Source organism: Frieseomelitta varia, unplaced genomic scaffold (genome assembly GCF_011392965.1).
Source record: "Frieseomelitta varia isolate USP_RPSP 00005682 unplaced genomic scaffold, Fvar_1.2 scaffold_685, whole genome shotgun sequence".
NCBI lineage: Eukaryota > Metazoa > Arthropoda > Insecta > Hymenoptera > Apidae > Frieseomelitta > Frieseomelitta varia.
The window spans coordinates 55,833-83,034 of NW_025110462.1; the positions used below are offsets into that span (position 1 = coordinate 55,833).

Below are 27,202 nucleotides of genomic sequence, written 5' to 3' on the forward strand. Positions count from 1 at the left end.
TCCGCTGAGTATAATTAATATTTTAAAATAATATCCGAATATCTACAGTCACAATTTCTAATAGTCAAATTAATGACACTGACTGCTCAATATAACAGCTACAAATATACATGGTGTTACACGACTCATAATCAACCAATTAGGAGGCAATTCTGATGTCAAATGACTCAAAAGAGACTGCCTAAGATATGAGATATGATTGCAATTCAAAAGTTATGGAAAAAGAACATTTTCTCGATGTTTGATGACCGCAAATGGAGTTACAAAAAAATGAAGAATTCTGTACCCGTCCGTGTCAACAATGGTCTACTTATACTTCTGAGCTATTATATTTATTAGGATATAAATGGATAAAAATCAACAAATCTATGTGTCAAGATTCAAGCTGCTTGTAGCTGGCATACTAATGCAATTCGTTTTGTAACAACCCTTTGCGAAGTAAATATCTTATTCGACAAAAGTTCTTTTTTTCTTATCTGTATTTAAGTACATTAAATAATTCTATTTTATTTCTGGTCGAGTTTACAGCACAATAACATTTTAATCCAGAAAATTACTAGTTCTGCCGTGAGACAGAAATCTCAGAAACCTCATTTTGAACATTAATTTAATATTTACATTTCTCAGTCTTAACCTTCGTTTTTGCTTAGTCCCTAATATTATACTTTCAACGTGATGTTATTATTAGTTCATAGTGTATCTTTCTTACGATTATATATACGTACACGAATTTTTATCAATCATTCAGATAAAAATAAGTTGCAGAAAGAATGAAAACTTTCTTGAAGAATTAAATTTTCAATCCAGTATGATCAGACAATCATATTGGGCTTTTTAATTGAAATTTATAAATTGTACTCCATGTGAAAATCGCATAGATTTAGATAGAGATTACTCTGTAATTCATTATCGGAACTTATTTTATCCTATACTGCATAAAAAAGACGGCATGCAAAATTAAAGTTAGTCTGTACAGAAGTACGTGATTGCACATAGCCATCTTCATTTTCAATATACATATCAATTAATTGCTTATTTTAATATCAAGATAACACTGTCTATGGTTATATAAAAACTGAAAAAGAATGAAATCTTTCGATATTCTAGTGAAAGAATTATCGGACGACGCAACGTTCGACGATTACTTTTATTTAAGCAAAGTTATTACATTTAACGCCAATAAGAAGTATATATGATATACTAATATTAACACATGCTAGAAAGTCACTGGAAACTACGATTGAAAAATCAAATACATTTGAAAATATCTGATGAAACAGACATATTTAATATATATTTAATAAAACAAACTGATTTAAAAGGCTTACATTAAATTAAAAATAGCAATTAAATTTTGACCACGACTGCAATATCGTAACATTTTCAGGAAAAAATATTACATACATATTTTTCGAAAAAGGAAATGTCAGGATACAAACAAAATTTCATATTAAGAATCTGAACATCTGTTTCAGGAGGTTTTTTTATAGATTCTTCAAAAAGAAATTTAATAGCAATAGTATAATGAAAATATATGTTCTCCAATTCCCCGTACTTACGAGATAAAATTGAAACGTATATTGTTCTAAAATTATTTTCAATAAATAAATTACGAAAATTAGTATATTTATGAGAACTTCAAAAATACACCAATACTAATGAATGGATCACTAAAGTGGACACACAAAGTATTTTTCTTAGTGCTACTTCTAAATAGAACAACAGAGCGAGAACTAAGCACTATAAAATTAAAATTTAACCTAACAAAAAAATTCTTTTGACAAAAAAATGTATTTGCCATCTTTATATATCAAAATTTGGAGTTATAAAGAATTTTATAAAAACAGTAAATAAAAATGGAACAAGATTTGAATATTTAAAAAAGATATTTTCAGAATTGTCAAAAACACAACGAAGGAATTTCAAAATCGTAGATAAGAAAATTAATGCAAAACCTAAGCTTTGATAGAATATTAACAAATCCGGAAGAAAAAGTATAAATGGTATCTAAAAATACATGCAAAAAATTTTTGAGTATACAAAACTTTCAACTAAAATAGAAAAATAGTAGAAAAATGTATTAAAAATATGAGAAACTATCATATAAAACGTCACTAAAAATATAGCTTTGCACTTGGACTTCTGTATGCAGAATGATTTCTGAATCACTCTTTGTTCGAGAGGAAAACGTTTCAAAGAATGTATGAACGTCTCTACAACAAACTGGTACTTTTAAGAAATTAGAGGTGTGCGAGAACCTGAAATATCGGGTCGGGAACATGGAGTTTTTTCGGGATCGAGACGGGTACCCAAAAATTTCGAGAGTCTCAAATTTATTGGGATTCCCGAAAAAGTCGGGATTTTCGAAAGAGCCGGGATTCTCAAAAGAATCGAAATTCCCGAAAGAGTTGGGATTTGGAAAAGGATTGGGAACAAGCTTAAATAATTCGTTAAAGCCCACGCCTTCAACTATATCGAAAAGTCGCAGATTTAGAACTATTATTCGAGCAATTCCTTCTGCTATATTTTTTGGTTTAACAATTTTTCGATTTAACAATCTATCATTTTGTACACGCGATAAATTTTATATCGATTCAGTTTCTTTCCTAATATATATACTTATGTTTGGATGCATATGCTTTAAATGACTTAATAAACTAGAAGAATTTACATACTTAGTTTTAAATTCATGGTGACAATGTATGCATTCCGCCTTTATATCATCTTTTTTCTGAAAATGTTCCCAAACAGAGCTTTTCTTTACTTTCTTCCTTTGCACGATATCTTCTGTACTACTTCCTGCTACCACAACTTTACTCTCACTATCACTTGACATTTTTTTTAAAGATTTTTAATCTTTATTAAATTCACACAGATTTTGAAATATACGTCTGAACTTCCCGAATTTCTCAGCGATACTGTTCAGCGTACATAATGTCCAAGTACTAAGCACGCAGTCACACGTTTGTTTACATCAGGTACACACAATTCTTAGAATCCGTGTCTCCAATAACTTCACGAAAACTGACAGAAGAAATTGAAAGAATGTTGACTCACGAATTCTTTTTAGGAGTGTCATATAAACAAACATGTATTTACATATTTTGTAGGCTGCTATACAGTACTGTAGAGTAGTTCGAGAAACAGTAGCCGGGTTTTCGAAATTTTCGGGAAACCCGATTCTTTCGAGAATCTCGAAATTTTCGGAAACCCGACTTGATCCGACTTGATCCGACTCGACCACTTCCCAATTCGTCCCAATCATCGGGTTCCGATATTTTCGGATTCTCGCACATCCCTACAAGGAATGCAATAACAATATTATTATTATTGATAAAGATATTAGACGGAAAGTAGGTTCGAGTAATATTTTTTTCTAATTCTGTAGTATAAGAGAAACAAAAAAAAGCAAGCATAAAATAGTGGTATAGAAAATTTTACATGAACAACAATTTCATCCTTACCACAAAGAGTGCAAGATTTATCCGAAAGCAACTACGTGAAGTTCTGTACAGATGGTTGAATACAATATATATAATCAATGAGCAATATTTTCTACACACGGTACTGTTTACAAGTAAAACTAGTTTTACGAGAAATGGCGCAATTAATTTTCGTAATACATATCACTGGGACGAGGAAAATCCTCATATTATTCAAATCAAACATCAGACACAATTTAATAACAACATATGAGCCGGTATTATTGACGATCATTTGATATTCCTTTTACCTTCACGGTTAACAAGAGCTGCTTGTTCTAACTTCTTGAAAAAAAAAATTAACTGCATTATTAAATAAAGCCCCAACTAAAGACTGTACTTCTTTCTAGAAAAATAATTTTCTTTCTTCTACAAAATCTGTTTTGTTTTTAGTCTTTTTTTGAGCCGCCATTTTTTAATAGGTAATTTATAAGATAGCTTTCAAACAATCGTATCCTTATGTGAGATTGACAATTTAAATCTTAGTTTACTTCTATGGTTTTGTCAATTACTGAAGTTTACTCATTGATATCATTCAATGTTTCATAGAAAAATTCTTACCTTCCATTATTACTTTTGTTTATAAACACGTCTATTTTATTTTGCATTATGTAATTTCTTTATTACTGGATTTGTACCACAAACTAAAATAAATAAACTGTAGTGGATTTGTACCACAAAATAAAATAAATAAACTGTAGTGGCACAAATGAACTGTAAGAAATGTTTATATCAGAATTTTCGTCGTTATTAATTTTGCAAATTAGTATCAAATTGTGTTTGTGTTTGCTCTCTTATTAATACTCTTCTCTTATTAATCTCAGTATTGTTTCTTTTACATATATCAATAATTGTGTCGCCGTGTGATCTTGTAAATTAAAATCTGATCTGGAAATTGATCCGCACATGCAGCACTTACATTGCATGAATCTCTAACGAGATAATTCCTGCACATATTGTAACATTGATGTAGTTTTTTATTAGTAATATTACATTCTCGAAAGATCAATTTCCACATACATTTCCAGTGTCTACAATGCTTAAAACCAACTGCGGAGGCAAAATAACCAATATAGATGGATACTAAAAAGAACTTGATTAGCGCATTCAAAGACGGCGAGGAATTTGAAGATACTGAGGAAAAACTTGCTAGAGATACAAGCGACTTTAATTGCCTATTCTCGTAATTTGACTGCGAAGATAAGCACAATAGAACAACTTAAGATAAATTGGCTATTTAATAGGATAAGGATATTGAACATTTCCTAATGAAATGGATCAACAAAAAGAATGGCAAAAAAAATCTGTCGAAGATATAGGATAAAAGAATAATATGCGGAAATGCCACACACCCGCAAACTGCAGGATGAGAGAATATGGCAAGGTGACACGTGTATCGCAAATTGTTATTTACAGTCGGTCACAAAATGATTGGGTCAGTAACAAGTTTTAACCTTCAACTTTACTTACTTCCAATAAATGTACAAGAAACAATAATACCAAAACAAAAATGTATTGCATTATATTACGTTATACTATATAGGTAACAATAGCAAAAAAACTGTATACTATATAGGTAACAATAGCAAAAAAACTGTATCAATTATTATTTTTTCCTGTCTACATATTAATCTTTTGTGCCTTGGAATACTATCTGCCGAAGCGCTTCGTGTGGACGACGCGCTTGCGATCGCTGTGGACGGGAAACTTTTTCACTAACTAACTATTTCATTGAATATACACTGGGCGTAACTAACAATAAGTTTTATGGTAATTCTTTTATACATCAAATTAAATAATGAATAAACATTATTTCTGAGCATTAAAAATTTATTAAAAAACGGTAAAATTTATAAATACCCTAATTTGAAAATAAAAAAACAACTCAATAAATATAATAAATAATAAATTTAAAACTCACATTTTAAACAACGACATATTCATTTTTGAATCACTAGGATTGTTAATAATTTATTTGTGTATGATACGACTAAAATCATGATTCTGCGGAAAAAAAAGACTGATAGAAACAGACAGTCATCTGTTTTGTTTATTGCCGTTGCTAAGAAATATACATATATTCATCTTATCTAAAAATAACTATAATTATACTACGTTTAAGATCGAAAAAATTAACAAACGTACATATGTGTCATAATCTATGCTAGTAACTTTCGCCGAAATCATATATGTATGTCCCCATAGTCCAATAACTTTCGTTGGATGTATATATGTGAGCATATATATGTACGTCCATAGGGCTCAAAAAATTAAAAGAAATAGAAAAAGATCCAAAAACCAGTGCATGGAAAGTTGCTCTAATGTTACAAGAAAAATCAGACATAACAGTTCTTTCAAAAAATATTCGTAGAATACTGAAATCGAAAGGATACAACCATTATTCGTGTAATTATATTTATTAGCTATAAATATATAAACTTCAAATGTGATCTTCGTTACCATTTTTCTATATTTAAAAGAAAAGGTACCTCTTAATCTGATAAAACATAAAAATGTATACATGTATATATACATTTGCATGTATATATACATATATGCATACATCTGTACCCCATATACTCCAACTCTTTTTCGACTTACGTCGTTTATCAAACTGGAAATGGAATATAATTCAATTTTTCTCCTAAAACTAATAAACGACGAAATATTTTAAATAACAGTAATGACATACACTATATTACTATATAATATAATAATATTACTACACACACTATATTACTATATTAATATAATAATATTAAATCTATTATTAGATCTCAAGAAATTAAAAAATTACTAAGGACATCGTATTAAAAATGTTACAATACAGTAAATCTTTGTATAACACGATGCATAATTGCAATAACAGTATAACAAAGTGAAAAGTGCGCCAGATCTCAGATAACACGGTATTCGTACGATGCAATTTCTAAATAATCATTTCTTAATGAACATGGACAACCTTTAATACAGCACGAATGTTTATACAATTATAATTAATATAATAGCATATACTATACACTTACAATTACTATTAATGATGAACTAGTGTTGAGTCCATTCCGTCCATTAAAAGAAAAAGAATTAGAGTGATTCCAAATAACAAATGTGCCTCACTTATCAAATAATACGTTAATACATTAAACATATTGTGTTCTCCTCTTTCATATTATATTATTTATTTATATATTTTATGAAAAGCTATCTGTATTTTCATGATTTTCTTATAATACGATTTTATATGTATAATATGATTTTGATATAATATGAAACTATTCCCCTAATTCCTATTCTAATTTTTTTGTAACAATTTCAATACAATACGGAACGAATTAATCATTCATAGGCATCAAGTTCTAACATAGTATACTATTGTTACATATTACATTATTATTCACCTCTATTACTCATCTCTAAGGATATCACATGCAGTCAATTGTAAATGTATGTCGCTACATTTACTTATTAAAAAATATGCAAACAATTGATTATCCACTCAAAAATCGTTGCTATATTAAAATCAGTATTATAAAATTAATATATTACATCTACATTCACTATTAATACGTATCTGACAAATTTCATTATAGATTTCAATAACTAATGATTTACACTTAAATCAACATTTTATCATTTAATAACATATCTACTAGATCAAATCTGCAAACTTTCAAAAAATATATGAATTACATTGTTATAAAAAAATTTAAACACAAATAATACAAATGAAATAAGATAGAGAATGTATATTGCTTCGTTTCAAGGTAATACTTCATTTACATGCAGTATATACACCAAAATCATTACTGACTGTGAGTCTTAAAGAAATCTAACTCTCTTTAATTATTCTGAGTCTATCTGAATTAAATAAATGTTCTTTTAAAAAAACATGAGTTTAAAAAATCTTAAAAAAATGAATTTATTTATCTAAACAGATGTTACAATAATGTCAAATTAGTATTTTAATAAAATAAAATATAAGGAAAAGTTATTTCATGACAGAAGTTCGAATTATGTTTCTTAGAGAAAAAGAAACAGATACTAAAAACAAAATATAATGCAGAACTTTAAAACATGTTTATGAAAGAAATAAATACAATTAATCTATAAATAACCCTGAATCAAGAAGCACAACTTCTTGAAAGAAACACTCCAAGAAGCAAACATTAGCTTGAGTATATATTTGTGAGTATATATGTTTAATAAAGAAGTTGAAACAAACATTTTGAGTAAATGCATAATTAACACAATATAAGTATCAAAATTTCTATCATGATTTTATGAAAAAAATAGTACTAAATCATATTAATCTTAAAAGGATAAAATAAACATGATTTTTTGTCATTATTTTCCAGACATTAGTAATTCAAAATAAACATCTTTTTACAAATTAAAATAAAATATTACGAATGAATTATTGATTTCGAAATCAAAAATTATTTCTGCTCATTGGATATATCGTTGGTAACAATAGATTTAAAAATCATGAAAAATTTTCTTGATACTTTGTATATATGTATGTATAAAAATATATGTATAAAGATTAATCAGATTTTACTGCTTGCGTAACATTGAATATAGCACTGTTAATATCCAGATTGACACAATCTGTGAATTGTAGACGCACACCATGACTTAAATCATAAGGGATTAATAAAAATGAATTGATCTTAAAAAGAAATTCATGGTTATTTTCATATCTCAGAAAATATAATAAATGAAAAATTAAAACCAAAAATATCTAACTGATTGGAGATGGAACATAAAAATATTTTCTTACACAATAATAAAAGACAAATTATTTTGGATAACAGCTCTTAATGATTCACTCTATATATATTATTATTAAATAGTAATACTTTTATATGCTACTATTATAATAGTAATTTAATATAATAATAATATTAAACTTATGTATTAAATTTAAAAAAATTAGAAAGATATTTAAGATATAGTATTAGAAATGTAATATGATATAATATAAATACAGTGAGTACGCATAATACTTCTGTATAACCTTCGTATAATTTCAATATACTGTTTCGATATAACATGGTGCAAAAATCTTATATAATACGAATAACGTTAATTTCCAGTTAACCATTTCATAATAAACACGGACGGCCTTGTTCAGCACAAATGTTTATATGGTTACAACTAGTGCTAACAATAAAGCTAAGTGACGAGAAGTTCGTTAAAAGAAGACGAATTAGACTAACAGTGATTTCAGATGACAGTAACGATAATAATTAATAAGTACATTGTATATTTGATGTACGTGTGTATCGTACATATATGTATATCGTTAATACTTAACGTTAAAAATATTTCCTTCTCGTATACATTCGATATTATTTATTTACTTATTTCATAGAAAAATCTCCATTTTCATATAACTTTTTATCTTATAATATAATTTTGAAATAACACGCATTTCTCTGATTCCTATTATTTCCCATTGTAAGTTTTCTTCAACACAATTTCGATACAACAGGGAATAAATTAACCATATTAATTTACTGTTTTTAATTCTAACTAGATTTACTGTAGTAAAGTTACAGGAAGCATTAAGTCTCAAATGTACTATACAGATAGTATTTTATTATTATTAATGGCATTAATGAAATATTACTAAAATATTTTACTTTATTTGTTACAAATTCATGTTTACACATTTCTTGTATATATTTTGTAACAAATAAAAAATTTCATTGTTACAAGTATGTGTAATGACATATTATCAAAAATATGTATGTTGTGGATACAAGAAAATTTTTTTAAATTGATATATGACAAATAATAACTGTAATCACTAATGATTATTCTTTAGCTGTTATGTATTAGTTTTCTAATGCTTACAAAAATTTTCCAACTAAATTTCTACAATTAATAAAATTATAATCATTGTGCAGCAATAAAACATTCATCTAAAATTTAAATATATAAATAAATTGGTCGCAGAATGCATAATGACAATCAGGTATGGTTTTTGATCTCTTTGATCTATAAATTTTCAATTATTTTATTATATACTTTCTTTACACCAAAGTTTTAAGCACATATAATGAATTTGAATTATTTCTGGAATTATTTTGCCATATTTTATAATAATTATGAATTTCTGCAAGTATTATCCTATTTAATACTGATAAATTTATTGTCTCTATTATTATCTTATTTAATACTGATAAATTTATTGTCTCTATTATTATATCCATTTATGTGCCCATAAGCAGAATTAACATTAGTTGACCCATAATCTAATGTTGGCTGAACATTTCTATAGTCAATCATAAGTTTATTTCACTGAATCCACCCATTAAAAAATATAAAAAAACAATTGATTCTAAGTCCATTTTTAAAAGTGAAAAATCCTTGCTTGAAATGATTAAGATGATTATTGTAAAATTTTATACCTATAGTCAGTATTAATATATATCTGACAAATTTCATAATTAGTAATTTACATTTACATGTATCTATAATTATGTACATATAAATTTCAATAATTAATAAATAAACATACCAAGACAGTTCACATTAACAGAAAAAAAGATAAATGAACATATTTCCTTACACATGCTAATGTAATATTAAATTATTGAAATTAATTTGAATCATAGTACAGTTTTAAAATTTAAAATTAACATTTCATCATTTAATAACATGTCTATTGGATTAAATCTACAAATTTCCAAAAATTCTTTACACGAATAAATAATTTATAAATTTAAATACAAATTCATAAATACAATATTTTTTAATATATAATGCATAATATAAAAATTTATAAATGCAATACATAAATTCTTTACATGAATAAATAATTCATAAACCATATTATTACTAATTCAAATACATAAGAATAATACAAATGAAATAAGATAGAAAATGCTTATGAAATAAGACATAAAATTTATTGCTTCATTTCAAGGTCGTATAATTTACATTAAAATCATTTAGTTTTAAAGAAATGTTATTTTTGATGATTTTGAGGCTATCTCTTTCAAAAAAAATGAGATTATTTCCCTAAACATTCAAAAAAATATCACAATAATATCAATTTACTATTTTATTATAACAAAATAAAATATAAGAAAAAGTTGTTTTATAACAAAAGCTATATGTTCCTTAGAGAAAGAAAAAGGTACTAAAAATAACTAATCAATTGTTTTTTTATATCCTAAATCAATAAGCAAACATTATCTTGAGTATATATTTATATTTATATATTTGAATACACATATTATAAACACAGATATGTACATATGTTTACCATTAAAGAAGATTATTGAATGTTATGAATCTTTTGAGAAAACGTATAATTAATACAGGAATAATTATATATTTACAAAAGAAATTGCATTAAACCATATTAATCTTACAAAATTAAATTAAACGTAGCATTATGCATCAATTTTCTATAAATCTATAATGTTATAATGTTACTTCATTATTTTTAAATCTAAAATACTTTTGGATATACTCTTGCCAACTTTTTTCCAAAAATGTTTATAAAAGTAAACTTTGTAATTATGAGATAAAGACCATTTATTTAATTAATTACTAAATTCTTAATGATTCATGAAACATTTACATTTTTACATGTTTAATAGCCTCTTGATTTAAGACATCTAAGTATTTTGCTTCATCTCCTTTTTTAAGTGTAAAGTTCCAATATCTTAAGTCATAATTTTATTATTCTATTTTGATAAGTACATAATATTAGTGAGTTTTTAGTACTAATTTCTAAAACTATACAATATAGAATCATGATTCATTATTATCACAAAATAATAGCAAATAAAAATCTTCTTTAAATTTCTTTCAAACATTTTAATTACATGAAATATAAAAAAGATTTATATTTATATGTAAAAATTGAAAAAAATGTACTAAAATAAAGTAAAATATGATAAATATAAAAATCAAGATTATTTATAATTTTAGAAAAATACGACGCTATACAAAATACAAAATAAAAGTATAATAAAAAAATTAAAATAAACTTACTTTCTCCGTCTTCTGTTCATAGACTTTTTAATATAAGAAATTGAGTTTTCATATTCTAGATACACATTCCATATGTTAATAAAAGATCAAAAACTAATTAATAATAAACACAAACTCTTACTATAAACTATAGCACGTGTAACTGAAAATGACGAAAGGTTAAGATATTTTCTGCGGAACATACGTACATATTCAAAAACATTATTCGAGAGCAATAGCAATATAAATGTAATGTAACACTGAAATTTAAAAACGTTATGAATTTTATATCTCTACTTCTGAAATATGAAACACGTCTTAGGAAATTAAACAATTTGTGTATTCCCACACTGGATATATGCCACAATGGATGTGTACCACAGACAACGTACATCAATAGACCTAACATGCAATATATTATTTTCTCCTACATTAGGATCCCATTTCTATTTTCATGACACATCCTATCGATTTATGCAGAGTTTACACTACGCCGCTGATAATGAAAGAATTAAAATCAAAAAATACGGACAGTGATGCAACATCTGTTTCAAAAATTATTTATTGAATTGAATATGATACTTTTAAATAAATATAAATAATGAATATATAATAAATTTTTCACTTATATTCAATCATTGTTATCATATTTTTTTTACTGACGAAGTCTGACCACGTTTAATTGAAGAAATAAATTTCAATGTAGAAGTAACAATATTGTCTATATTTTTTATTTTAATTCCTATCACATGTAGTGCTGCTGTGCAAAATTTACCTATTTAAATTTACCTCGGTACAGCAGTAGTAACAAAAATAAGAGTTCTAGAGCTTTTCGAACGTGTAACATATGCATTTTTTCTATAACTCGCCTGTGTTTTAAATTAGATAACGATTACAGCGCCAATGAAAACGGTAAAATATGAAATTATCACACTGTTTAAATATAATCGATGTAAATTCGTCTATCTATATCATAAATAAATTCTGCAATATTGAAATATAATAGAGAAATATCAGTTTTACACGGCAAGCACCACAAGAAGAAAAATTAAACAGAATAAAGATTAGATTCAACATCTTTTATTTTTGCGCCAGATAGGTTTATGATTTAGAAAAAGTGGTGTGCATTATTTTAAAAAGTTTTTCCAATTCAGTCGATATTGGTTAAAAATAAATACAGTGCTTCATAAATGTATTTGAATATATTTTATGTATGCATTATGTGTGTTATATAACATACTGTTTCTTTCGTATAGTTATAAGACATGTTAAATATTAAAGCAATTGGAAAATTCATGTTCATTTTATATTTGTACCAATCGCTGTAATTATATTACAAAATTACTGGTAACTGTATGATCATGTTAACTTATATGACTTTGATAAAGAATTACATATTTCATATTATTTATCATTACCCAATATTCTATTTTGTTAATTGTTCATTACTGTCTCTTATCACTTTTCTGGTATCTTATCTAGCTGGTATTGCCGTAAATATATAGCCCCTGTATGAATTTTCAAATTTATTCCAAATTTTACCAATATAATCACGATAATCTTGTGTTTCTATATTAATAAAATTTCAAAATATTTTATATTAATGCTCGTAAAATGTACATAGGAGGCAAAGGAAACCAAACAAATCCTATATGTGCTTGAGTCTCCATTTCACTAAGTTCATGATGCGAGTTGTTGCATGGAAAGTTATTTTATTATCGAAAATGGTGATTAAAATGTACCTGCTCAGTTTATCGATTAAGATATTCAGACAATTATTTTCATCGTTACACTTTTACTGTTCATACCTTTTTAATATTAACTTATTTTTCACACCTACTTTAATATTAACTTTATTTAATTAACGTACGTTTCTATTTAATAATTGATCAAATATTATTATTTGATAATTTATTAAATTTATAAGTAAAAGTTGTCTTTCTCTCTTTAATTCTCTTTTTCGTTATCATTTACTAATAGAATCATAGAATATTATTTTATTTTTATACTATTTGTCTCATTTATATATTTGATTTCACACATATTGCATGTTATAATCAGAAATCGTAACTATTTTTTTCTTTTTATCGGATAATTAATAATTTTTGTAATTTATACTACTATGTCCGGAAAGGAATGTTAGGAAAGATTTGGAAACGTTTTATGCATTAAGTCTTCGCAACCTTTTTAATAGATATCGTTAAGAAATCTTAAAATTTGTAATAAGTAGAGTAAAAAATATATTATTTCGATCAGACGAGAATCTTTGTAAAAGAAACTGAAGAAAATATTCTTTTCATACAACACTTACTGCCTCTATTCCAGCTTTAAATACTTTCGTATCTGGGATTAACGAAAGTTCTTAGATTTTTATTAGATTAGATTAAATCATATTTAATCTATTAGAATTCTTTATTTATTTTAAAATTAATTGTATAACTATATGAAACATATTTAAATTAAAATAGATGGAATAGAAATAGAATGCCTTCAATTTAATAAATAAGTTTATAAAATTAATTAATCCGCTAAAAAATATTGTTTTTATATCCTAGTAACAAGTAATTGTACTTAATTAAGCGTGACATTGAAAAGCAAAAGATAATTTTTTAGTAAGCATATTTCATCTTTCTCTTTCATATATGTAAAATATAATATTATATGTAAATATTATATGTAAAATATAATATTATATGTAAACAAGTATGAAATGTCATATTATATAGAGACAATTATATTTTTTGTAAATCCGTATTTTTGAGAATATAATTAAAAAAATTGAATCTTGGTTGAAAAAATAATTTTATGTATTAGATATAAAAAGCACTATATTTTGTGTATAATTTTTAAATGTAATTTTTCATATTATCTTCTTCTTCTTTGTTTTTGCTTTATGTCGCAACGACAGCGAGGTCAATAGCAGCGATGGTTTTAGATATATGGGTAGTAGTTTGTGTTTCTAAAATATTTTAAAACTCTCTATACGTCATTTTGTAAGGTCAAGTTTGTGTTTGAATTAATTCCGTATCTCTGTCTTTGGGCTTCTGTGGTATGGCATGCATGCAGAATGTGGCTGACTGTTAACGTGGTTATTGCAATGGCTGCAGATGGATGATGTAGTTCTTTTAATTTTGTGTTCGTGTGTCAGCTTGGTATGACCAGTTCTTAGATGTGTGATATTTATTCCTTCTTTCCTATTGCTAATGTTTGGTACTTGTTGTTGAAAGTCTCTCATGTTTTGTTTGAAACTCATGTTTTGTTCCATTCATTTTTTATTACTCTTTTGCGATGGATTATTCGGTCTTTAAAGAGGATTGAAAGGTGATTGCGTTTGTCAGTAGGTGAGGAAACTGTGACTTCTTCTACTGCTGTGTCTGCCTTTTTATTTCCTTCTATTCCTTGATGAGTTGAAATCCAGATGGCTATAGCTTCTGCGTTAGGTTGGTTGTGGTTTGGATCTTGAAAGGTGATTATTAATTGATTATCTTAGTAATATGATTTCATTAAGGATTTTATAACGCTCATGGAATCAATGTATATAACGACCTGGGCTTTGTTGTTTGAGTGCTCATATTGTACGGCTTTTTTTTAGCCTTTTCTGTAATGATGGCGTATCCAGCTCCAGTTTTTGACCTGTCAGTGTAAATCTTGCTACGGTGGGCGTAGTTGTTTAATTCTAGGAATCGGGCCCTGTGGTCAGTTGGATTAAGGATTTTTTTGGAGAGTTCGGCAAGACTGGTGTTTATTAGGAATGCTTCTATTGTCCATGAAGGGATTTGTGGTGGTTTACATTCGACAGTGGGGTGAATCTGAATGTGGTGGTTTAGAGAATTTGGTAAGGATATGAAAAGGGGAAGGAAGTTTGGGTTCATTGCTGTAGAGTGCTTTATATCTATTGGAGAAGATATTGTTGTAGAAAGGGTTATTTGAAATGGATGAGATTTTTATTACGTATTTGAGGGTTAGAAACTTTCTTCTGATTTCAAGGGCCATTTCTTTAGTTCGAAGTATAATAAGTTGTTTATAGAGCACGTACGATATGCACGTGTGGTTAGTCTTAGAGCTGAATGGAAGATTGGTTCTATTATGATTTTGGTATAGTTTTTGGTTGAGTTATAAACGGTAGAACTGTAATCTAGAAGTTTAGATCTAATTAACACTCTGTTTCTAAAAGAGTTATTATCGGCTGCTCAGTTGTTATTGGAAATAATTTTTATGATGTTGAATCTTTTTGTGCAGAACTCTTTTAAGGATTTTAGATATGGCGCTCAAGATAGTTTTTCAAAAATAAGACCCAATATTTTGATGGTGTCTGTGAATTTTATTTCAAAATCACTCAGATGTAGTTTAGGTGGGTTTGAATTTGTTTCTCCTGGTGAATAGAACGACTTGGGTCTTTTGGGGAGAAAATTCTAAGCCAGTTGTTTTTGACAAATTCTGTAGATATGGCTGTTTGTAAATGTTCGTTTATGGAGTGTACACTTTTCCCGCTGCATGTAATTGTAATGTCGTCCGCAAATAATTGGGCTTTTATTGATGGCTTTGTTGGAAATTGTTTATTGTTTTGTTAATCTGGGCTGGGTCAAGTTCAGGTCCTGTTTCTTTCTCGGTTGAGGCGTTATGTTTTGAGGCGAAGTTGAAGCGTTATGTTTTCTTGATATACTGACCAGTTTGTTTTATATTCGATTTGGTCGGTGGTAAGTTTGAGCTGTGTTTGATATTGTCTCCATAAGTGATTTTTATGAGGAAGTGGTCATTACCATATAGATCTTTTAAAGTCTCCCATTCTATATGTTGAACTAGCTGTGGACTGAGAAAGGTTAGATCTATTGTATTTGTTTTACCATTCCTAGTGCTGAAGTGCGTTGGAGTTGTTGTAGAAAGGGTTATTTGGAATGTGTTTAGCAAGATTAAATCCTGGTTGTTTTCAATTGTTTTACTACACTAGTGTCTGTTCTGATCGATCCCCAGAGAGCGTGGTGGCTATTATAATCTCCGGGGAGATTGATCCAGGATCAGTGGAACTGGAAGTTGGGGTATTAATTTTTCAAGGTCTTGCAAATCAAGAAGGAAACTATTTGGAATGTAGACATTGCTGATGTGGATTTTTTGGAGAATAAAATGAATATTGCGATACTGCGACGGTTTCTAAGTTTGAATTTAATGGGATTTCGATGGAGTCATATTTGTCCAAAATTACAATGGCCACTCCACCGCTGGCGTGGTTTTCATTTGCCCGGTTTTTGACGTAGGTATTGAAATGTTTTAGTGTAGGCTGGTGATTCTTTTTGAAGTTCGTTTCTTAAAAGCAGATAATGTCAGAGCTGAATTTATTTACGAGAATTTGGAGTTGTTCATAGTGAATATAGCAACCGTTTATGTTCCATTGTTGAATTTGAGTGAGTTTTGGATTTGGAATTTGCGGTTTATCTCTTATGAGAATTCGATGTCAGATTTGGATGCTGCGGTTTATCTCTTATGAGAATTCGATGTCAGATTTGGATGAACAGCTGACTGATTCCCTTTCAAATGTATCGGTCGGCTTAGTGAGCTTTTTACAGAGTCGATGCATTCGGTTTTTTATGTTTCTCTTGTTTGAATGAAGGCAGATTTCTTCGAGTGTTTGTACAAGGGTGGTGTTATCGGTGTAGTTTCTTGCGATTTCCAATGGGTGAGCTAATCCGAAGGTGTTTTGGAGGAAGCTTTTGAGCTGAGAATTGTTTAGCAGAGAGTGCATAAGATTTTTTTTTATTTATTATTTCTTTTGCTGGGGCCAGCATTTCCTCTAGTTTGGCGAAGTCGAAAACTGGAGAATGGGAGCCTGGTGGCTTTAACTTGATTGGTACAATTTTTTTTTTTTATATTAAGTTGGTTGGTAGAGGCATGAAATTTATGTCGTTTGTCGGCTAACGTAGTAGAGTTTGTTGTGGGCTAATGTTTGTGACAGTGATCTTTTGGAACTCGAAGAATTTAATTGTTCTGTAGGTAATTTATCAATTGTTTGTTTGAGCTTATCGATGTTAGTCTCGGTAGTGATGGATATCTTCTTTGCCGGCAGTTTGAAGGATTGCGTTGATGTAGAAATCGTTAAATTTGTGTTTGGATTTGTCGAATCGGTTATTGTGTTTGAATTTTGAGCAAGAGCGGGCTTTCTTTCGCTAAGTGGACTTCTTGTTTATTTTGCAGAGAAGGCTGTCGATGGAGATGAAACTACGGTAAGAAGTGTCCTCGAAAATTAAGAAGGTGGATGGGATTTTTTGAATGAAATCGGGATCTACGTATGTATCCCTGTTTTCTGAAACTAAGAATGTGGGCGTATTCAGAGTCAGTCATTCCTGCTTTCATGCTTGTTATTCTGGAGCATAGCTTGATGTTTCTTTTGAAAAATTTTTTTCAAATTCTGAGTTAGATACGACCGCGGAGACTTTTGATAGTATTACTCTTTGGGCCGGAGTCATTGGTCTTAAATTTGACGTTTTGTTGTTGACGATTATTGTTTTATACAGATTGGTTATTGTTACGGCAAGCTCGACGGTGAACGTTGGTTGCTGCCCGCTTCGCTCGTCGCTCTCTCGTCGTGCCTTTTACAGCCTCCAGAGAGATGTTTTATGGAATGAATGAGACGTTATGTGGAATAAATACTCATTATTTCTCAATTAATACAATGTGACTGAATTGAGTGAGTGAATGAGTGGCCGACGCGGAATCACTCTGACTGATTTGGTGTAAATGAAAGTGAATGTATAACTGATGCGGAGTCAGTCCTTGGACGGACTGCTTGTGTCTCGTCGAGTGGTCTACGTGTGACTGCCTTGAATCGTCTGTTCGCTGTGAATCTACGTCGCCTTTAGAATTGGTAGGCGACTTTCTGGAGCCGGCCAAGGCGCCTTGTTTCCTAGACAAGGCTTTGTTTATGNCCCTACCGAGCCTTTCCACATACTGTCTCTCTCTTCAAGGCCAAAGAAAGTGTCCTTAGATGAGAGGTATGTTAGCACATCTGGCAATTCTCGGCAGGGCCGAGGCTTTGTAGGAATTGACCTGACTGACGCCTCGGAGGGTTCTGTTCTGCGCCAGAACAGTTATTGGTGTGACACTGTTTCTTTTTTATGAAGGTATGCACAAATACGATTGTTTGAGATTTTGAAGATGTATCTTATTGTTTTGGAACCGATTAGTTTCCCTATTGCAAGGGCGTAGTCGTAGAGGCTTGTGTCGCGTGGGTGATGATGGCTTGGTCTTTTGTATTTAATGCGTCAAATTGTGCTGCGTAAGAGTATGATTTTATGGAGTTGTTTGTTTCCGTCTGGTTACCAAATTGGGAACTCCTGTACTCAGAGGTCCCCGTAGGTTAGGATTGGTTTGTCGGTGTATTCATTCCTGTGGTACGATCTTTGTGTTCAGATAGAGGCTTGGCATTTGTTTTCACTAACACTGACACTATCTGTATAAATAGGAACTCGTATGCGAGACTGCATCGGATGTCTGTACGGTACGACGGCTAAACCGAAACTCAATTGAGAATACAAATATTATTAATTATAATATGGCAAATATATTTTTATGAAAGCTATAATTAATATTTAAATGAAAAGTCAAACAAAACTCTTGCGATAAAAGTTAAAAAGTATATCTTTTTGTAAAAGTATAAATATTTGTAGTTTTTATGACGCTTTGATAATAATATGATGGAATCCCTTAGATTTAACTGCGTCGTATCAATAAAGCACTGATTCAATTAATTGGATATAATTTTCGTTTGGTATTTCAGTCCATACTTTTATGATTTTTTCCGTTTTATTTTATTTCATGATAATTCCGTTTTATTTGAAAAAGAATTAAATTGAAATAGGGAAGTTGACTTGGCGATATTAACATTTTATTTTCTGAGGAATTTAGAATTTTTACTAATTTACAGAAAAATGTTTAGGGTCGTTATCACATTGAAATAATTAACATTATTTCTTTCGCAAAAGTGGAATCTTATGATATTATAAAATCATTTATTATTGCAAAATATATTCCTCCGATAACAAATAGAAAAAATAATAAATATCTTTAATTTTGAGTGTGGATGACGTGCATTTAGACGCAATCAAATCTCGATACGAGAATTACCTTTTTATCTAAATCTAAATCTGAATCTAAATTATAAATCATAAGATACTCGCTGAAATGGCGGTAACATATGATTAGTAATTTAACCCTTTAACTTTTTTCCTAACCACCGAAAATATTTTAAACGTACATAAAATATCAGAAAATGAATACAAAAAGTAATAATAAATCATATAGAAAATGGATACAATAGGACTGAAATTACAATTAAGATTATATGCTCACTACCGTATTCATGCATAGAGATCTGTGCGCGATCTGGTTTTAAAAAATTTCCAATTAATTTTTAATTTTTGGTTAGTTCATTGTTTCTAGTTTCAATATTATTAGTTTAGTTATTATTTCTAGAAAATATCGCTGGATTAAACTATTGTTTCCGATATCACGAGACGTCTCATGTTTGTCTCATGAAATATGTATGTTACGATAGCACATTCTGATGCAGTAGTATGATAAGTAAATTGCGGATTTTTATGCATTTTCAAATTTTCATTAACATAACGGTAGATACGTTAAGCGGGTATACGTTAAGCTGGAACTTATAACATAAGGAAGTCCTATTTATAGTATAAGTGTAGTATAAGTCTTATACTGTAAGGAGCCAACGATTTCGTGAATTGTTTTTCCGGTGAGCGGTTGTTGAGGCCGTGAAAAGGCGTTGTTCGAAGTTACATCCAATTTATTTATAAATATTTTAAAATATTTTTACACATTTTTATGATTCTGGGCTTGTAGCATAAGAAGATGTCAATGATTTCGTGGAAGATTCTCGTAAGAATCGTTGAAGCAAGTCTTTGAGTAACGTCACATCCGGTCTACTTATATATTTTTCTGGTTCTGGAGCTTCCGATATAAGACAAACGGTTAAAAGACCTTAAGCAAGTGGCTAAAGGCTTTGACAGACGTGTTAAGACGCATTTCTGATATCGAGAATGTCACAGGCGAGGTATGTATATGATGAAATAAAAATTTAGTGATTTTTTAGCGTACTCTACACTTAAATAACAGTTAGTTGGGGAACTACATAAAATTAAACGATCGAAGTTAATCAAGTAGTGTGAGCGAACCTTAACCAGGCCATCCGTTCCTAAGCGTGGGAAGACATCCTCGCCTATTTCGTAGAAGAGGCCACTCGAGATTAAGGACAATGGGCCGATTCCGATATCTTATGTTTACAACCGATGCATATAAACCGAGCTAGGGTATCCGGACGAGGGGTTGGGCAGAAGAGGGTACCCAAACTAGAGCACGAAGCCAGACGGCACTCCTTCTGCAGAACGTCACCGAGATCGCACGTCCGAGCCAGTTTTCAGTTTAACAATAAAATATACGTTGTCATATTAACGGGAATTACCGTGTAAAATTATTCCCCACAGTAGTGAATACGCCAGAAACATGAGTTTTAAAATCCATTACAGTGTTGTTAAATTTTCAATATCAAAATACGAGTCTGATAAGTAACCGAAATCATTCTACTATAGCTAAATATTCTATCCATGTTTTTCGGATTTATCATCGCTTTTTTTAATATATAGTAAACAAAGTTGGTGCCATTATCGGAATAAATTGTCTTACATTTTCCTCGTCGAGCGATGAACCGTTTCAAACTGGCCAAAAGCTTCGGTAGTCAGATCGCTGGTGAGTTCGAGATGTATCGCCTTCACAGCCAAGCAGACGAACATCGCCATATACCTTGACGCTCCGATTGCGTACCTTTCTTTCCTTAACAAAGAATGGCCCACAGTAATCGATGCCGACGTTTGTGAAGGGTGGTGCTTCAGATACTCTGACTACCGCTAGATCTCCCATTTGATAGGTTGTGGATGGCAGAGCTGCTCTGAAACATTTCACGCAGCTTCTGATTATTTTCCTGACTTGGTTCCGTCCGTCGAGTATCCAGTATTTTTGTCTGATTGAATAAAGCGTAGTTTGTGCCTCTGCATGAAGATTTGTGGTACGATTGGATAATTAATGAAACGACATGGTGGGACTTTGGAAGTACTATTGGATGAGTGGCGTTGTACGATTGGTTGGCATGGATGCGTCTTCCTCCAACTCGAATGATTCCATCATCATCAAAGAATGGATTTAGTGTGAGCAGCTTGCTTTTGTTATGGACTTGTGGTTTTGACGCAGGTCTGATAACTCTCGTTGGAACGCTTCCGCCTGTAACCATTTTATGATGGTCTTCGTGGCTCTTTCCAATTCGACTAATAGTAGCGGACCCTTTCGTTGTAGTGATTTGAATCGAAAGCAGTATGCTATTACTCTTGTCAGTTTTTCAAAATTGGAGTATCGTGACAGCAATTGGTTGGGAAGGGTTTTGATTTTCAAAACAAAGTTGCTACGGCTGTCCGGAATGGTGTTGGGCAGTTTAAATTCGAGTTGTGGCCAGTTGGATTCGTCTTGTGTTAACCACGAGGGTCCTAGTCGCCAAATCTTTTGGTTTGTGAATTCTGTTGGTAGTAATCCTCTTGATATCGCATCAGCAGGATTGTCCTTCGTTGGGACGTGTCTCCATTGCTCAGCTGAAGTCCTTCCTCTGATCACTGCCGTGCGGTTCGCCACGATGTTTTTCAATGATGACGGCTGTGTGTGTATCCAGTGGAGTACTGTGGTGGAGTCGGTCCAAAAAATTGTCTTCTCGATTTTGATTTGTATACCTTGGGTTATCGATTCGTACAGTTTTGCTAGGAGAAGGGCTCCGCATAGTTTCAAACGAGGAAGATATACGACCTTCAGCGGAGCCACTTATCATTTTGCACAGAACAAGGTGCATTGTGTTCCGTGACTCGGTGAATATAACCTGACATATATGCATGCGCCGTATGCCTTTCGCTGGCATCGCAAAAGCCATGCAGTTGTATGTTGTCAGCGTCGTCCAGAATTGCCTTGCGAAGAAAAGAGAGATTGTTGAGGACTTCCAATTGCCTGCAATATGTTGTCCAGTAAGTATGAATGTCGATAGGTACGTCCCAGTGTAGTTTTAACGTCCATGGTTTTTGTACCAAAATTTTTGCGGTGACGACCACGGGGCTTAGCAATCCAAGCGGATCGTAAACTTTTGCGACTTCGGCGAGAATGGTGTGTTCTGTTATTGGTCTGTGGTTTGTTGCGTGTTGAACGGAATATGTGATACGGTCATGCAAGGATTCCCAGAAAATGCCAAGTGTTTTAATGGTGTTGTCGTTGGATGGACTTAGTTCTACTATACGTCTTTGACATACACTCTATCGTCACCTTTCGGTGTTTGAAGTAATTCTTCACGACGTTGATGATGCGCGAGCTGCATTTGGCCTCCACTAGTCTCTCCAAGACAGCGGGCCACCAGAGGTTGTCAACGGCACCCTCTATGTCGACAAAAAACACGATAATGTATTTCTCGTCGCTGTTTCTTACAGCTCCTCTGAGTTCTATAAATGCATCATCAACGCCTTTTCCTTTCCTGAACCCGAATTGGTTCAGGCTTTCAAGCCCTTGCTCTTTGTATGTACTTTGCAGCCTTTCAACAATTATTTTTTCAACAAATATTTTTCCGACTACGGACAGAAGTGCAATCGGCCTATACGAGCTCAAAAGAGTCCTGTCCCTCTATTCCTTCGTCCTTTGGCACCACCTTCAGCCTCGATTCCTTCCATGGCTTAGGAAAGCACTTTTGCTCAAAGCAATTATTAAACATGTATAGAATTGGTACTGGTTTCGCTCTCCATAGTTCCTTGACAATTTCGATTTTGAAATTGTCAGGCCCAGGAGCTTTGTTGTTTTTAACTTTATTTATAATCATGTCTATTTCCTCGTATGTTATTGTGTTCTTCATATTTGCGTTCTTATAGTTTCTCAGTTTTTGATTTGCAATCGTGCCTTCCTCACCTGCATCTGCTGCTAGCACACATTTGTCAAGAAGAGTCTCGACGGTGGCGCCAATGCTTTTAGTCCTACTCCCATCGGGTAATTTCAACTGTCCAGAAGGATGGTTTGTGAAACTTTTTTCGTACAATTTTGTATACTCCATGGGTCCTTCCTCGTTGTTTCCTTCCTCGTTTACGAAGTTCTGCCACGTCTCTTTTTTGCATTTCTTAATCCTTGAGACATAGCTGTTCCTGAGCTCCCTGTAGGTTTCTGCGTACTTGTCAATCAACTCAAAAAGTTGTAGACGTCTTGCCCGTAGTAGCTGCTTTTTTGCCAATGTGACATTTTTTCTCATCGTGGTCAACTACTCATTCCACCACGGTATCGTCCTGTTTGCAAGCCTCTTTCTCGGTATTGATTTTTGGCAACACTTTTTTAGTCTATTGTTAAACTCTCTAACCGCCTTATCAACAGGGAGAGTTTTAATAATTTTGACAGCGTTTTCATCGAAATTTTGCTCAACTTGGTCCCTGAACCGTTGCAGTTCTCTTTTCGCAAGTTGTAGCCCAATTCCGTGTTCCAGATACGGTTTCCTGTATCACCCCACTGCAGTTCAGTGATGATCAAGTTGTAATCACTTGTTGTGCATGAGCTGTCCACCTTCCAGGCTTTAACAAGTTTTGCCAAACTTGCGGTGGCCAGCGTGATATCTATATTCGATTGACCGTTAGCGTTTACAAATGTGGGCACATTGTCTGGCTGATTCAAGACGGTAAGGTTGTGTTTCATAATGAGATCCTCAAAGAGAGCTCCTTTCTCGTCTGTTACGTCAGCGTGCCACAACACTGACTTCGCATTTGCATCTAGAGTTAGGAGCACATTCTCTCTTGGAAAGCCGTTGATCAGACGCTCTATTTGATAAAGAAAACTTTCTACGGGCATTGAGTACTGATAGTACACATTAATAACTACGAACTCGAGGTCGCCAGCTATGACTCTGAAGCACATAACGTGCTCATCCTCATCTCCGACGTTAAGCAGAGCTTCTACCCTCTCTCGATTTACCACAGCAGCTACCCACGGCTTTTCGGAGTTCAGTGGTTCGATTTCTACCAAGTTTGGGGAGCTGTATCCCCTAACTTTTCCTTTATGGCAAAAGGGTTCCTGCAGACATAAAATGTCCAGGCCCTTTTCTTTTGCTATAACTTCCAAATTCGCGGCTGCTGCTGCGGATCGCTGTGCATTTATCTGTCCTATTCGGATAGCCATTTAATGCGACTCTTATAGATCTCCACATGTCGCTTGAACTCAGGGTACTCCCTGTTGTGCACCTCGTGCTTCACCTCTTTACGTTTGGCCCTTATGCAATTTATGCATTCGAGCTCGTTCTTCTTTGGGCAGTCCTTCTGCAGATGTTCTTTACTGCCACATCGGTTACAAAGCTGACCTTGGGCACTACAGGCTTTCGCCATGTGCCCGTAGCCGTGGCACTTGTAACACCTTGTTACATTTTCATATTCCTTGATCCCGTAGGATCGCCACATAAAGAAGGCTCTTCCTTTATCCAAGAGCGTTTCGTAATGCTTGACGGGTAGCTGGACTCCAGTTTACCCGCCTTTCATCCTTCGTTCTGAAGCTGTGAGTAAATTTTAGTAGTCGCTCTTTATCTCCCCAATATCGGAGTCAGAGCCGAAGTCGAGATTCTTTTTAACAAGATCCTCCTTCAGCTCCTCCGCTTTGTAGTCTTTTTCCACATTGTAGACAATAATCGATGGAGCGATCTTCTTAGGCTGCTCTACGATGAACCCAAGCTTGTCCAGGTCACAAGACTTTATGGCTTCAACGTCATCCTGTCCCATGACTTCCACCACAAGGCCTTGCTTCCTCAGTTGCCTGACGTTTCGGACCTTTAGGTTGTTTCAAACCTTGTCCAGTCCTTACAAGACGTCAGCTTTTATTTCCTCATTATTCCTTTTGTCCTCCTTTTTTGGTTTAATAAGGACAACTTCATATTTTTCCTTTGGTACATAATTCTTGCTTCTGGGCTCCGTTGTTCCGGGCCCAGAGGCGCGCATTCCATGTAGGCTCATGGCTGCCGCTTGTGCATACGTGGAAACCACAGGCTGTGGTTTGCCAGCGTTCTTAATAGTCTCTTTTAGTACTTTATTTTCCACCAAGACACTCTGGAGGCGAGCTTCCATAGACGCCCACTTCTCCAAAATGAACTTGGCTGGCCTATTAATTTTATTTGACTCTTCAAATAAAAATTTTTCCAGCTCCCTTCGGCACTCCGTTACTGCCTCTAAGGAGGCAACGTTGTTAGCGCCATTTCCTTTCGCGACTGCTCCATCCAATCTCTTGCTCTTTTCGTTACTCGCATTAGATTTGTTGGTCTGCGATTCGCCAGGTGTAGGCGAGCGGGACGAGCTAGCCCCGCTTCGCTCTTTGATGGGTGTTAATATCACCCTCGGCTCATTTTCCATTGCCGTAGCAATCTCCTCCACTTTCATTCGCTCTTTGTTCCGTCTTAGGTTTTTTGATTGTTTTTACGTTGGTTTCCATAATTGGTCCCACGAGTGTGGCGGGAAAGAAGGTCGACCCAGGCAGAGCCCCCATTACCTGGGCAAGGCAAAATACAACCGGACTTCGCCAGGTGTCCGGAGGTTGGCCACTAAGGATTGATGCACCCACCAGCCCACTTCCCAGTGCAACTGAGAGAGAAGTGCCTACTTGGCGCGGTTCCCAGCTTTCGGTTAAGGATATTTTATAGAGGTTATCATCCTCGCGGACCAGCCCATTAACAGGCTTACAGTATGAAGAAAGCTCGGGTACTTCGGGTCAATCCCGTACTGTAGGAGGAATAATCCACCTGCAGCCCCTGAGAGGCTTCGCCTTTTACACGAAGACCCTTTCCGCCGCGCAACAAAAATACAGTGCGAATGACCGAGAGCTACTAGTTGCGTATTGTGCCATTAAACATTTCCGCCACTTCATAAAAAGGACGAAATTTTATATTACACACTGACCACAAACTCCTCACATTCACACTTCAGCAGAATTCAGAAAAATGCTCACCGCGACAGTTTGGCTACTTAGACTTCATCAGCCAGTATATTACGAATATCCGATACATACAAGAGGCTGAAAACAAAGTAGCGGGCGCTTTGTCACAGGTGGAAGCAGTATCGTGTCTACCCGATCACTTCGCGCTAGCAAAGGCACAAAAGCAGGATCAGGAGCTGAAAGAGCTCCTAAAATCTCAGTCATGCGCACTGCGACTCAGAAAGGTCCATTTCCCCGAAATGTACACCTATATTGTGATACAAATGACGATTCTGTAAGGCCATAAGTCCCGGAGAACTTACGTCACCAAATCTTTAACTCGTTGCACGGTTTCTCCCATCCAGGAGTACGTGCAATGCAGATATTAATTACTCACCGGTACGAATGGCTAGCAATAAATAAAGATTGTCGTTAATGGGCGAAGCATTTCGTTCCATGTTAGCTTGCGAAAATAACGAGACGTGGAACGACACCGTTGGGAAAATTCGGCGAAGCAGCGAGGGTCGACCATGTCCACATGGACCGATCCTTATCGGTCTCAAAGGGGTACAGGTATTGTCTGACCTGCGTTGAACGCTATTCGCGTTAGGCCGAGGCAGTCCCAATTAAAGAAATCGATGCGGAAACCATCGCAGCAACATTTTTATGGACATGGATCACACGTTACGGAGTATCTCTCCGAGTCACGACAGATCAAGGCC

At 32.7% G+C, this 27,202-nt stretch overlaps 1 long non-coding RNA gene across 1 annotated transcript; it reads left to right on the top strand.

Moving 5' to 3' along the window:
• The first annotated feature begins 4,342 nt into the window (after positions 1–4,342).
• On the top strand, positions 4,343–27,202 carry LOC122535235. The gene is made up of 4 exons (XR_006308118.1): positions 4,343–4,353; positions 22,640–22,645; positions 26,389–26,399; positions 27,091–27,202. It is a non-coding gene; the product is annotated as an uncharacterized LOC122535235 (long non-coding RNA).